This window comes from Falco biarmicus, chromosome Z, assembly GCF_023638135.1.
Source record: "Falco biarmicus isolate bFalBia1 chromosome Z, bFalBia1.pri, whole genome shotgun sequence".
NCBI lineage: Eukaryota > Metazoa > Chordata > Aves > Falconiformes > Falconidae > Falco > Falco biarmicus.
The window spans coordinates 48,222,964-48,236,906 of NC_079311.1; the positions used below are offsets into that span (position 1 = coordinate 48,222,964).

The 13,943-nt window shown below is 42.4% G+C and overlaps 1 long non-coding RNA gene across 1 annotated transcript; it reads right to left on the bottom strand.

Moving 5' to 3' along the window:
* Positions 1-2,227: 2,227 nt before the first annotated feature.
* LOC130142928 (uncharacterized) lies at positions 2,228-13,597 on the bottom strand. The gene is made up of 2 exons (XR_008819575.1): positions 13,563-13,597; positions 2,228-7,436 (listed from the first exon to the last, which is right to left on the bottom strand). It is a non-coding gene; the product is annotated as an uncharacterized LOC130142928 (long non-coding RNA).
* Between the last annotated feature and the right edge of the window lie 346 nt (positions 13,598-13,943).

Here is a 13,943-nt window from a genome sequence, read left to right on the forward strand (position 1 = left end):
CCAGTTCTCTCAATCTCTCATGCCACTCCAAAGCACACATCCAGTCCTCATAGAGATCAGCTGACAGGAGTTTGGAGGGGGTGTTTCAGAGCAAGTCCTGCAATGCCAGGATCTTCAGATGAGGCTTTGGACAGTTCTGCTGGGACCTCAGGGAATATCCCTGTGACTCTGCCTTAGGAGGAGGCAGCTTGGTTGCAGCCACCTGCTCTTGCAGATACCCATTGACACTGCCAGAACAGGCAGCTTCCAGGCTGCATGCCAAGCGATCTTGCAGTCTGTTAACAGGATACCACTCTTCTCTACCTTCTCTTCACGCCTAAGTCTCATCATGCCTCCCTAAGCAGACTGCTGAAGAGCATGAAGTCTGTTTCCCAAGGGCTTGCCAGAAATCAGGGGCTGAAGAGGAACAGAAGAGGAGATAGAAAATTAAAATGACAAATTCTTCTAAGCCTGAATCGTGGAACTTTGGCTCCACTGCAGCTTTAGCCAAAGTCCCAGCCAGGTCAAACCCAGTCACTGAAGTGGGCTTCTGCAGGTTCAGAAGGAGCTGATGCAATACACATGAAATACCACAATGCAACACACAGAGAACAGGTAAAGGGAAGCAAGTGAAAAGAGCAAAGTGGTATGTTTTGGTTTCCAAAAAGAAAGCAACATGAGTTACAGTATTGTAAATGCTGAGCTAAAACAGGAATCCCATGCCAATAAACACTTGACTAAGTACATTTCTGAAACTGAAGTATTGCTAAATATACATCATAGTCCTGCTGATTTTCAGTAGAGGTAAGAGATCTGTGAGAAAATCTGACCCAGATATCTATAGTCATTTTTGTGAGAAGCAAATGCAAGTGCTGGTAAATGATCCGAGCAGCACAGTTTTCTATTGGGAAACAGTGAATTCTGGCTAAATTCAACGAACATATACTGATCTCTTTAACACATGGATAAAACTGGAGGGCAGCAAAGCAGCCAGCAAGCTCGGGCTGTGATTTGCCCTACACGCAAATATTTAGTTGATTTCAGAGACTTAAAATTGATAATGCTATTAGGATTTTAAATACAGTTTGCATCCATTAAACACTTTCTAATCCTGCATCAACAGTGCATGCAACCCTGAAAACTAGCAGTCTTCTTGTAGGCAGCAGACTCAAAACTAGCTTCTTCCACTTGGCAGCTTACAAGAGATGCTTCAGCAAAGTCTCCCTCCCTTCATCTGCTTTCAGGCTTTTCAGGTCACACAGAAACCTACAAGCCTCTCAGAAGGCACCTTACAGCAATGGCAAGTTCTGGGGTTCCAGAACTGCAGCCCCCCTGGCCTGCAAGATGATCATGGGGTCACCTCTCCTGTTTCCTTCTCAGGCGGGTGTTGCACTAGAGCAATGCGTCTGATCACACGAAGTCCATGGGAGCAGATAAATCAGGGTGACAAGAAGAGCTTCTTTTTTTTTTTTTTTTATTATTTCATCTTACAACTCTTTAAAGACATTTCAATTCATCATTCCTTGAAAATTGATTTTGCCATGAAAAGCTCTGATTATACACAGTTGGTTGCAGTAATTTTTCTCAAAAGCATGAAATAATAGTAGTTAGTGATGTTTTCAGTCACACCAGCTTCTGTGCAAGTGCAGGTCTTGGACATGCAGTATAGCATTCTGTAGGGGACCCCAAGTGAAACAAGCTGATTTGTCAGCTGGAAGCTGTACAGATACATCAGTACTGTGTTGTGCATTGTCAGCATCTTCAGTTTAAAACACAGTCACCTAAAAAGTTCTAATTAATTTTGAGTACTTCATTCCCTGAAGTGTCATTTCCATTTTCTTCCATTTTTCTAATTCTATTGTAGAAAACCTTAAAACTGTGTTTGAAGTGTTTTCAAGTTAATCCACATTTGAAAAATGTCAAAGGCCTTTAGTTTGTTTCAGCAATGCAGAAAAAATATGTTTTAGCATGACCAAAAATTTGTACAGGGTAGTTAGTATGTTTTGTAACAGCTTCTCCTTTAGCAAAGCCTACAGGCAGTGCCTGTGCTCCAGCACTTGGTGTCTTCTGCCAAAATAGTATGCCTCCGTCTTGCTACAACATAGTTAAAATACATGGTGCCAGCAGTAGCTCCCAGTACAGATGTTGCAAGTACATCGATGCTCTAAGGGAATTCCCTCTGTTTCTACCAATTGAGCAGTCCCTGAGGTAAGCTACTGATTTGAAGAATCAGTCAGCAATATGCAGGCGAGCGGAGGTTATCTTTATCAGGCAGCGCTGGGTGCATGGGGGATCACTCCACCAAAGTCATGTACACCGATGGGACTTTTCAGTCCCCCCTTTATACAAGCTACTCATACCTATTCATTAGTTTTCCAGGAAATCGTTTACATACTCATTACAATTCTGAGAATTCATTTACATATCACGTGCCTGCGCAATGTCCTTGAGGAGCTGTCTCTGCGCAGACTCTATTCCTTAGCCGCCACGTTTAGTCTTCATCTTCACCACGTTGCATGTACAACAGGAATCTAAGACCAAATGTCCCTTCTAAAGATAACCAACCCAAGGACGTAACAATCTGTACATCCATCATGTTGACAATATGGGTCCTTGGTCGTTTCCCAACTTTTAGATAAACATAATTTAAAATAAAAGCATGTTTTAACCATTCTAAATTAGGTAACCACGAAGTCAGTTTGTTCCATATAGCTTCATGGAACTCCATGACAAATCGTCTTTAGTAATTTCATGCAGGATCTGCACCGTGTTCCATATCTTACGGATGTCTGTTTAATCATTCCATCCATCAGATTGGGAACAAGTATTTTGCCCTGGGTTTCCAGGACTTGCTCCTCCTGTCTTGTTTGAGCTTTCCAATGTCAATTATTATCACTTTTCGTAACTACTGTGGTGGTTAGGTTTAATATTTGTAAATCAAATCTGGGACCCAACTCATATGTTTTATTATCAAATAGGCAATATCCTCCACCATCGTTTGGCTTTTTCCAAAAGTCTGGCCAGGTAGGCCATTTGTCATCGAGATAATTCCAGTTTTGAGAGGCCACCCCATACAGGGGTGTTATCAAGCCTCCTTTAAGAGAGGTACATATCCAGCATTCCTTAGCTTTCGTAGCATTAACAATTATTTGCGATGTTTGAAGATAGGTATTGTGTACTCATGTTTCAGTTTCTAATATCCTTACAACAGTTACAATTAAAATCAGAATAACTTTACACAAATGTCGCTGATCCTTTTTGACAGTCCATTGTGTCTCCGGAGATTTCTTTACGATCTAAAGAACTGTAGTTTCATGGGTCCTGCCGGGGTGATGGCCCATGATTTCTCAGGAGCCTTCTTTATCTAAGAGTAGTGAATCCAGGTTGGTTGTTCTCTTATCTTGACGGCGGTGAAGGTCGTCAGCAGCACCTGATAGGGTCCTTCCCACTTTTCTTCCAAAGGTTTCCCTGAAAAAAGTCTTTATATACACATAGTCACCAGATTTAAAGGAAAGGACTGGTTGATCCAACCCTCTGGCCCTTGTTCCCAATACTTGTTTATTTAAAACTTTTCATTGTCCCTGGAGGGTCTTCACATATTCACATAAATATCCCTCCCCTAACTGCTTTAAATCTTCTCCAGCAAATTGTAACTGGTACGGTCTCCCATATAATATTTCAAAAGGGCTTAAATTCTCCTTTGTTCTCGGTTTAGTTCGTATTCTTAATAATACCAAGGGAAGAAATTGTGGCCAAGTTAGATTTGTCCCTTGTCCTATTTTCGCTAGCTGTAAATGGTTCATTTTTCCACTTGCCCACTTGTTTGAGGCCTATAAGGAGTGTGTAATTGCCAATCTATTCCTAATACTGTGTTTACTTGTATTACTTTGGCACAGAAGTGTGAGCCTCTATCAGAAGAGATTGTTGCCAGAACCCCAAAGCCGGGGATAATTTAATTTAATAGTCCCTTCGTACCTCTCTTGCTTTATTTGTTCGACAAGGGAAAGTTTCTGGCCAACCTGAAAACGTATCAGTCATAACTAATAAATATCGGTACCCCCCCCCCTTTTCTTTGGAGTTCGGGAAAATCAACTGGCCACTGTTGCCCTGGATAATTTCCTCTACTAATGTTCCCTAGTTTTATTCTATTTGCTACATTGGGATTATTACGTAAACACACTTCGCATTGCTCAGTTACCTGTTTTATTACAGTATATAAGTTTTGCCCCATCAATTTCTGATTCAAACTTTTATATAATGTATCAGCTCCCCAATGAGTCTTATTATGTTCTGTTAAGGCTGTGGTCCATATTAAATTGGATGGTACCACTATACGACCATCTGCCAAATAGGTCCACTTATTTAATTCTATTTTACCATTCATGTCCTGAATTAGCTTTAGATCTTTAGAATAGTTTGGCTCCTGATCTGTACTTACAGTTTGGATTTTACCGTCTGGTATTAAGAATAATTCCTCCTTTCCTACCTCCTCTGCTATTCTTCTGGCCTCATGGTCGGCCAGGTGGTTTCCAATTTCCAAATCAGTGCCTCAATGGGCCATCTTATGTTCTTCCTTCCTGGAAGACCCTCTTATAACAGAGGGGGTCATTCCTCACATCAAGGTCTTGCATGGCATATGTTCCCACTGCTCAGCACCTACGGGGTTGCAGCCAACAGCGGAGCTCAAGATTCTTCTTGGTGGCAAACACAGGCCAACCCAGTCTTGCCCTTGACTATGGTAGGAGCTACTTGACCAACCTTATTCCTTGTACTTCGTTGTCAATGTAGAGTTTCATCTGCACATCCCATAACAAGTCACTGTCATGGCAAAACACACAGATTCACATTAGTAGAACTACTACAGAGTGTATTTTATTTTAGTTTTTATGCCAATATCCCCCACAGCCCTGTTGACCAAGGGATATTGTTTTACCTGAGTTAGGCAGGCCTCCTGCTTATCATTTTTACTGTAACAGGTAAAGCATTTTTCACCTTACCTGGAATTTATTCGCAGATATACCTGGCTAAAGATTTCTTTTACTTCAGGGAGATCCTCTTTTCCACTTTTCTGTTGAATTAAAGATAAGCTCAAGATTTCAGTTAATTGATTATTTTGGTGAATTTGGCATTCTTATTGTTTTCTTAGTTTGTACTTTAAAGGTTTCAGGATGTTTTCCTGGTGGCCAGCAGCTCCCACAACAAATTCTTTTCACTGAAGTTTAACACCAATAAGTTGTTTTTGTATTCACTAAAAATTCCACCTCATTTTTCCTAGTCCCTAGTTCACCAGAACCCCTTGCTGGTTCTTTAGCTTAGGGCAATCTCGCTTCCAGTGCCCACTTTCCCTACAATATGCACAGTGATCTGATCCCATAGGAAAGGGATTCACTCTTTCACTTCTGCCTGACATTCCTCCTCTGTCTCTGCCTCTTCTCCTCTACCAGTTTAGCACGACCCAGCTCTTCTTTTACCTTCTGTACACCTTCCCTATTCCTTCTATCAACTTTTCTACATCACGATTATCTAGTAACAATCAACTCGAACCTTTATCTAGTCCTATTAGATGGTGACATTGTCAGGTCCTTCTGCTCAATCGTCAGCAACAGCAACCCCCTCCTCCTCACCAGCAGGATTCAGGGCAGGAGATGCTCTTCCTGCTCTGCAGGTTACACAAGCCTGCCTCTGCAACAGCACTTCTGTTTTAACTGTTTCTTACCCTGAATGCAAATCTGCTCCTTGTTGCTTTAAGTCTGTGTTCTTACATATCAGCCTTTGCAGGCAAACAGCAAACACCCTGCCATGCGTCCAGCAGGACTCAGCCGCACCTTCGAGGGGGTACGGGGGTTTGTACAAACTCACCCCAAGACTTTAACACTTTCACAGGGTCTTTGATTCTCCACCCCCCCCACCCCCCACCCCCCTCCCCGCTTCAGAGTTTACATACATTAGTACAAGTTTTTATCTTACAACGTGTTTCATTCTGGTTGCTCCAAAGAGGGAACCACAACCTGAGCTCTCTTTTTTCTTTTTTACACAAAAATTTCAACAAGAACATCTTTCTAGTTTAGGTCTCAGTTTTTTCCTATTATTATTATTTTTTGCGAGGACATAATATATTTAGACACTTGCCACCCTTTTTTCGAGTATACAGACAGCACTTACAACACTAAGGACTAGAGGTTAATTCATGCTTTTTCCAAATGATGTTAGTTCTAATGTTTTGTCCACAATCTCCCGCTCTAATTTCTAATTATGCATTCCAACACTTCATAAATTGATAAGGTACCGTGTATTTACATACAACTCTAGGAACACTGACAGTTCACGTTACCACACAAAGTATGTATTTCAATGAACAATTGCCAAAAACCAGATTTTTTCTTTTTCTGGCCTTAAGCAGAGTGTTAAGTTTTCAGCTATTTGCCTAGAATTACCAGAATATTATTTTTTTTCAACTCCAATTTTGAACATGTAACAAGACAACACATAGAACAAACAAGACGCAGAGTGCTATTTCAGTTGTTACATTCTAGGAATTCCCCAAAACTTAAGACAACCTAAAGGAAGTTTTTAGCTTCCCAGATCTTAAGACAATCAAATATTCAAAACAAAGAATAAATATAAATACCTTTTATTTTGTGCAGAAGTCCTTGTCCACCTGTGTGAGAAGCCGAGGGGTAGGGGAGTCTTGCCGACAGAAGATGCAGTCGGGGGCCCTGAGGGTCCCCAGGCCCCTGGATTCCAGCGCTGGTGGAGAGTTTTTCTGGCTGGCTTGCCATATTGATGCCAAAACAGCACAGAGCAACTGCTCAGAGAAGAATTTTGTCCCTAAGCAGCAACCCCCACCATATACTCAATAATTCTTTACAGTATATGCACTTTAAAACATATAGAGGTTTACACTCACCCCTCGGATGTTCAAGACAATAACCACATATCAACATTCATAGTATACCTAATACAGAAAGGTTCTCACATTTCCAGCCTAAAATGAGTATAACCATTATTATTAGTAACCCTAAAATTATTAATCCTGTATACACAGATTGACTTCAAATTATCAAACTTTTTTTTTTTTAGTCTCCCGACCAAAACAGAATCAGAATTCTAATATTACCTTAATATCAGAACGAGTACCATAACAGAATCAGATGTATACCTGGGATGCTAGCTACCCAGCATATGCCATCCTGCATAAGCATACAATGATCTTACGCCTTACAGACAGCTTTACAGATGGACCGGTCCCAGAACAGAATCCAAAACAGTACTGTTCAAAACATACCAGAATATAATATTTGAATAAAGGTAATACCTTCACTCCGTAAGATGGAGTCCTTTTCTGCTCCTGCAGTGATCCAGATGAGAGAAGGAGCCCCTCCAGGAAAAATCCCCGCGGGCACCCTAGGGAGTCCCTGCCCTCAATGGGTCCTGCAGCCGAGCAGAGGAGGTCCCATCTGGGGTGCCAAAGTGGTTTAAAGAAACAGTCACCAATATTCGAGTGAGCAGACGTTATCTTTATTCGGCAGCGCATGGTGCATGGGGGATCGCTCCACCAAAGTCATGCACACCGAGGGGACTTTTCAGTCCCCGCTATACAAGCAACTCATACCTATTCATTAACTTTCCGGGAAATTGTTTACATATTCATTACAATTCCGGGAACTTATTTACATGTTTCGCTAAACTAGTGACCACGATTTAAGTCCTTGTCTTTGCCGCATTGTATAAACAACAGGAACTTAGGACCAGATAGCCTTTTTAAAGATGACAAATTCAAGGACTTAGCAATTAGTACATCTGTCATGTTAGCAATAAGGGTCCTTGGACGTTTCCCGACTTTTAACTAAACATACGTGTGTCATCATTTAGATAAGTGGTACAGCATTCACTATTCACTACCTCTGGCCTCTTGTCTCCACACTGGATTGTCAGTGATAAAACTTTTGCCTTCAGTTCATGTGCTGAGGACATATCTCCCTGTTGTCATCAGGGGAATGCACAGGCCTTCTCATCATGCTGCTCTTTCCTTCAGAAAGCACTGCCAGCAATATTTCTGCTTGGCATATGGTAGCTTCATCCAATGATTTGAAGGGACCTTGTTTTGCATGTGTCTCCCATAAAAGTGCTTAGCATATATCTGGCATGTTTTTCTTCATGGATCGTCACACTTTTACGTTGTTTCCCAGTGCTGCACCTTCCTTTGCTGTAGAACAGGCCATCTAGTGCAGACTGCAGTGATACACACCCAAATGGAAATCCTTCTGCTATAGCAGCATGCGCACATCTGTATGTTAATGTTGTGCTGCAAGTTATGCCTCTCTCTAGGTAAGAAGACAGGCTAGCCTCTGCAGGAGATTATGTTCTGGCACATTGTCTTTCAATGGGCAGAAGCTCAATGCAGGGCTTTTCTGTTTGTACAGTGCCTACACAATTAAGTCACTGATTAGCATTTACATCAATCTGGTAGCTTAAAACTGCCTTAAGATTAGTGTAAGCTATCTTTTGAAGCTCCTGCCAATGAGCATGGAGCGGCTGCAGTGCAAAGAAGAATTTGACCTCTTGTATCCGCCTTTTCTTGTGTCCTTACTCTTTGCAGACTTTTGCAAAGTTTGTTGAACCTGTGAAATATGGAAAGCACATGTTGTGGTAAGAAAATTAATTCGCTCAGAAAATGGGAAAACCTTCCCTGCTTGCAGTATAGTGTCACAGAGGACAGAGAAAGTAAGATTTACCATTGGCACAGTCCCATGTGGCACACAGGCTGGGGCATGTATCACACATCCTCACTGCCATGTAAAATATAAGTTTCAATCTCTCCTTGTGCTCAGAGAGAAACAGACAGTAAAAATCACTCTGCACCTTATTATACAAAGGAAGTGATCCAATCTAAATGTACATTGGGAAAAGAAAGCCTGTCACTCTGGACACCGGTGTTTAGTGTTTCTGTTTCCCAGGAGCTCTCCACAGTGCAGTCACCAGCTCCAGGACAACTGGGATGGCTGTAATAGCTGAACCTCTGTCCCCATTAAGTGCTGTGTCCCACAATGACTACACAGGCAAACAAGCAGTTTTGCAAAGCAATTCCTTCATTACTGAGCTCAAAGTTAAAGGTTTTGTCCTACCCCCTGGCCCTTTCTGTTCCTCCTTCCCAGAGTTGCACAATATCTTGTAGCCCAGTTGTCTGAGAGGTGTTCAGTCCTGTCCTTAAAGCCTGTGAAAGCTCCAGCTGCACACTTGTGAATTTATTGTCATTAGCCAGCTCTATGACACAAGCTGCTGCCCCCTGACTTGGTCCAGTGCTTTTTTAATGAGGTACTGGTTCAAGAGAAGCACAACTCAAGCGAAGAGTTAGATACTTAGGGCAGACGTGGAACTTTCTTCTAACCACAAACCAACCGGAAAAAGTAACTTCAAGATCTGTCTTCATCTACACTAGTAATTAAACAAGCTAGGAAACATTCCTTCCCTTTCTCTGAAAAGGAAAATTCCTTTTCATTTCTGCTTTACTTCAAATTAAGAGTCCCTCCACTTCATACATATCAGGTGCATTTTCTTTAAGAGATGACCAGTTTGTAGCTACCTGCTTAAACCCTGAGTAATTTTCTCAGTTTGTATTTTGCTCTAGTCTTATAAAAGGTGGTATCTCCATGATTTCTCTTTGTTTCTGTCCTTAGGCATCCTGCCCACACCAATGCTTTTACACTGTTTAAAAATAGACTCACATTTATACTCCAAATAAAGTTCTAATTCCTTTAAATGCTACCCTGAGTATTATTTTGAATGCATGTTCTTCCCAATGCACTCAAATATTTGAAAGTCAGAGTGATATCTTGGTTTACCAATCTATTTTAAAAGCCTATGTTTTCCAACTTGTAAAAGACCTAAGTCGTTACTGTCAGCAAGGAAGGGTCTGGAAAGAAAAAGATTAAGAGTTTGTTACTATTAGATAACAAGATAAAACCATAAATACACAGAAACTCTTTGTTGTTTCAGGCTTAAGATCAGAAAAACAGTTCTATCATCAAAGGCAATAGCCCTGGTCTGAGGTCTACTGATAATGACAAAAATCTTCCATTACTTTGGTTGATGTGTAGTAGAGCAGAAATGAAAACGAATGTGCCTTTTCAGAGAAAGAGAGGTGTGCTTCTTTAGCACTTCCTAGAAGTCTGATTACTTTCCTAGGGCTAGAGTTACGTAACCTAATCTAAAAAGGTAAAATCAAGGTTTTTTTTCAAGTAATGGAGTTCAGTGCATTAAAAAAACTGAAAAAAATCTTTTGGGGCAACAAACCCATCAGCAAATTGCTGGGAAGCTTCTCAGGTGTTCTGTGTCCTCAGGACTTTACTCATGCTGAAAATCTCATCAGGACGTTTGTGCTACAGTCCTGTTAGTGCTACTCAGCACAGCGCAGCTCATGACCAAGAGCTCAAAAACATGTTAGTTCATGAAATTGCGCATATATTTCCCAAAGTCATCAACCTGATTGAAAACTGGTGTTCATAGCAGGCTTTGATTTGTGCATGAGAGAAAAGAAGAAAAGCCTCTTTTTGTATTTTTTAACCACTTCATGCCTCCATGGCCTCCCAGCATGGCTCAGCCGTCACAGCTCCCAGTGCACTTCCAGGGATCCCAGTGATGAACTCAGTAGAGCCACACTTGGTGAGGGGTCTTGTCATACATGTGATGGAGTAGAGACCCATGAAACTTGGCTTGAAGGATATAAACCACCTATGCCATGGAAATAACTGCCAGCCTTTAGCAAAACCAGATGAATTCAATATAACACTGCCAGATGAAAGACCCTGTGATACATTTAATGATAAAATGAAAACCAGGAACATTACATGCCTGTTAGTCTGGAAAGGACATAACTAAGTGGATCATCTTACTGTTATTCTGCACAGTTGTTTCCTCTTTCATTATATATTACAGGTTCTGCAACTAAGAAAGGGTCTGGAACAAGGTCTGATGACCAGACCTTCCCATACAAGAGTTGATCTTTTATAATCTGAAGTATAGAAGTAATTATTGGTAGAAGTACTTAAAATGGTCTTCTGAAGCATGTCCTCTGCATAAGCAGTGTAACTCTTCATGAGAAAATACTGAAATATAGACTATCCTGTGCAAAGGTACATCTCTGAAGAAAAAAAAATCCCAGACCCTTTTAGGAGGTCAGAAGAGTAATGAAAAACCACCTATAAAAGGCAGTCCAGGATGGTCACAACAAGGCCTCAAAGGGACTTGCTTAAAACCAAGCTGAAAACCTGATCCCCTCAGCTAAATGGGTTTGTGTAGCAGAAGCTTTCCTGAATCCCTCTCGGCCTGGAGGCTGGCCAGTTCACTGGGGCCACTGTGCACCCACACTGCCGAGACATTGCCTGTGCAGCCCCAAAGAGCAAGGAGCGCAGTGTTGTGGTGCTTCTCTTGTGGTTTTCTGTAACCAAGAATACAGCAGATGGGAAATAGGAGAGTTTAGAAATTAGTTCATAAGGAAAAAGAGGAGCCACTTGTATACAGGGTGAAGTGATAAAATGGTGAGTCAGAGATTGGGAAGCTGTGGAGAAGGCAGAGTATCTTTGTCCTGTGTAGGGGTTACATTATTGCTCAAAATCATGGGAGACATTTATCTACTCCCCTTTAGAAAGACTGGAGATTTTTATGACAAAAGCCTTGAGAAAAATGTAGAAGCTGAAGCAGGGAAAGGTCTGAATCCTTTCTTAGTTAACCTGTGTAAAAGGACAGGGGAATTACTGTGGCACATGCCCAAATTTGCAGGGGGCCAGAACTGTTCTGGCCAAGCTGTCCCATGGGGTGCTACCTGCACCCAACAGCAGTGAAGGGTAACCAAAGGGCAGAGGCATGACCTGGTCCTACCTGAAAATCCAAGCTGTCAGGAGCGATGAAGAGCTATACCACATTAAAAAAAAGTAAGAACTTAGTCATTTGCAACCCAATTGTATAGTCCCAGTAGAAAGGCGCCTACAAATAATTTGAGAGCTGTGGGTTGTTTGACAATGGAAAGGAAAAGAGAAAAATCTTGAAGGCACTGCATCCCAGAGCAAAGGAAGACATTCCCAGGAGTTCAATGCTCAATACTTTCCTTCAAGGGAGACAAATATGACACATTGGAAAATGTTTATAAGCACATTGCATGCTCCTGTATGTCAGGTCTGTGTTGTTAGAAAAAACAATCAAGACAAAAGCCCACCACATTCTATTTAAATCAGCAGTTTAAATCAGAGATGAGCCTTTACTGCCTTAAATGTCTTGTGGGAGGGTGGGGGGGTGGGGGGTGGAAGGAACATGGACATGGGACATGACAGAAAAAGAAAGAAAGAAAGAAAGAGAAAGAAAAGAAAGAAAGAAAGAAAAAGAAAGAAAGAAAGAAAGAAAGAAAGAAAGAAAGAAAGAAAGAGAGAAAGAAAGAAAGAAAGAAAAGAAAGAAAGAAAGGAAAAGAAAGAAAGAAAGAAAGAAAGAAAGAAAATATTGGAAAAGCACTTGGATTAAGAAAGGAAGAATCTTGTATGACAAAACAAGGGTGATCAGCGCACGCAGGCAATTTGTCAGACTTGAAAACTACACAGAAAAGGACAAAGAATTAGTGGTGTTTCCATGCTTAGATATAATGGTCATGATGGAGAATTAGACATCCTCTAGCTAACATGGTGCTTAAACAACTGACATCGTCTGGACTACAGAGACACCCCACACTGGAAAACTGTAACCTGGGGCTTCATTCTGCACCAGGGAGTTGCTGTTTCTCTTAACAAGTGTGGGCAGGAACATGTTTCTAGTGGCATCAGCTAGAGGTCTGCTCTGACATGGAATAATTGACTATACAAACACTTATCTTTTGCAGATCGTAGCTGGAGGAAAATATACTCAGCTGACAAACAGTTCATTCTCTTTCTTGTCATAAGTATTTAGCAGAGAGAGAAAAGCATTGTGTATATGCAACAGAATCCTGAGAAATGCCATTGTTCTCACAAGTCCAAGAGTGATTAGAGAACTGCGTTTGTATTCTTACACCCTTTGTACACATGTGACATTTCCTGCTTTTGCAATGTAAGAGCAGTATGAGGAAGTATTGCAAGCACAGTCTCCTCACCTCAAAACTCACGAGAATTTGTGCTAAAAATGTGTGAGGGCAAAGAGTGGATAAACTGGTAAATTGTGATGACAGAAGAAGTTATTTTTCTGCCGAAAACATCACCGATATTTCTGAAGCAGAATGTATTGAAATGAAAGATACAAGGCTACCCTCCTCCTTCTCACTCCCTGCTCTCTTCCCATGCAAAACAGCTAGGACAGCGAGGACACAGCCAAGAACGCAGAGAAGGGCCATCCATGCACAGCACCACACCGCACGGAGGTACTTCTTTTCTCTGGAGTTTCCTGTCTCCAGACTCTCGCTCCCCTACTCACCAGCAACGCGGGGGGTGGGAGAGCAGTCAGCATTGCAGCGGTAAAAATACACCAAGCACCAGGCAACTGCTGATCATGGTAGACAGCTGGTCACAGGAGAGGGACTCGAAGCAAAAAATCAGCAAGTGCCTTCACCGAGGGCCATGGTACATACCGAGCAGGAGGCTGAGGACGCTGAGGAGGTGCCTAAGCGGCGGGGCTGTGTGCCCAGAGCGGGACACCGGAGCAGGGGACGGGGGGTGGGGGTGGCAGGGTGGCGGGGGGGTGCGGAAGCAGGGGGTGCTGGAGCAGGGGGTGCTGGAGCAGGGGGTGCCTGAGCAGGGGGTCCCGCAGCACGGGTCCCGCAGCAGGGTCCCGCAGCAGGGGCAGTGCCCACCGCTACAGCAAGGGCCGCAGCTCGGGCCTTGCCCTGCATCCTCGCCTCGTGCCGCCCGCGGCTGCCCAGTTCGGAGCTGGAATCGGTAAGCTGGCCTGTGCTGGCCGTGCCAGTTGTGAGGGTGCGAGTTCCTCCTTGTTGCTTGCTCATAAATCTGTA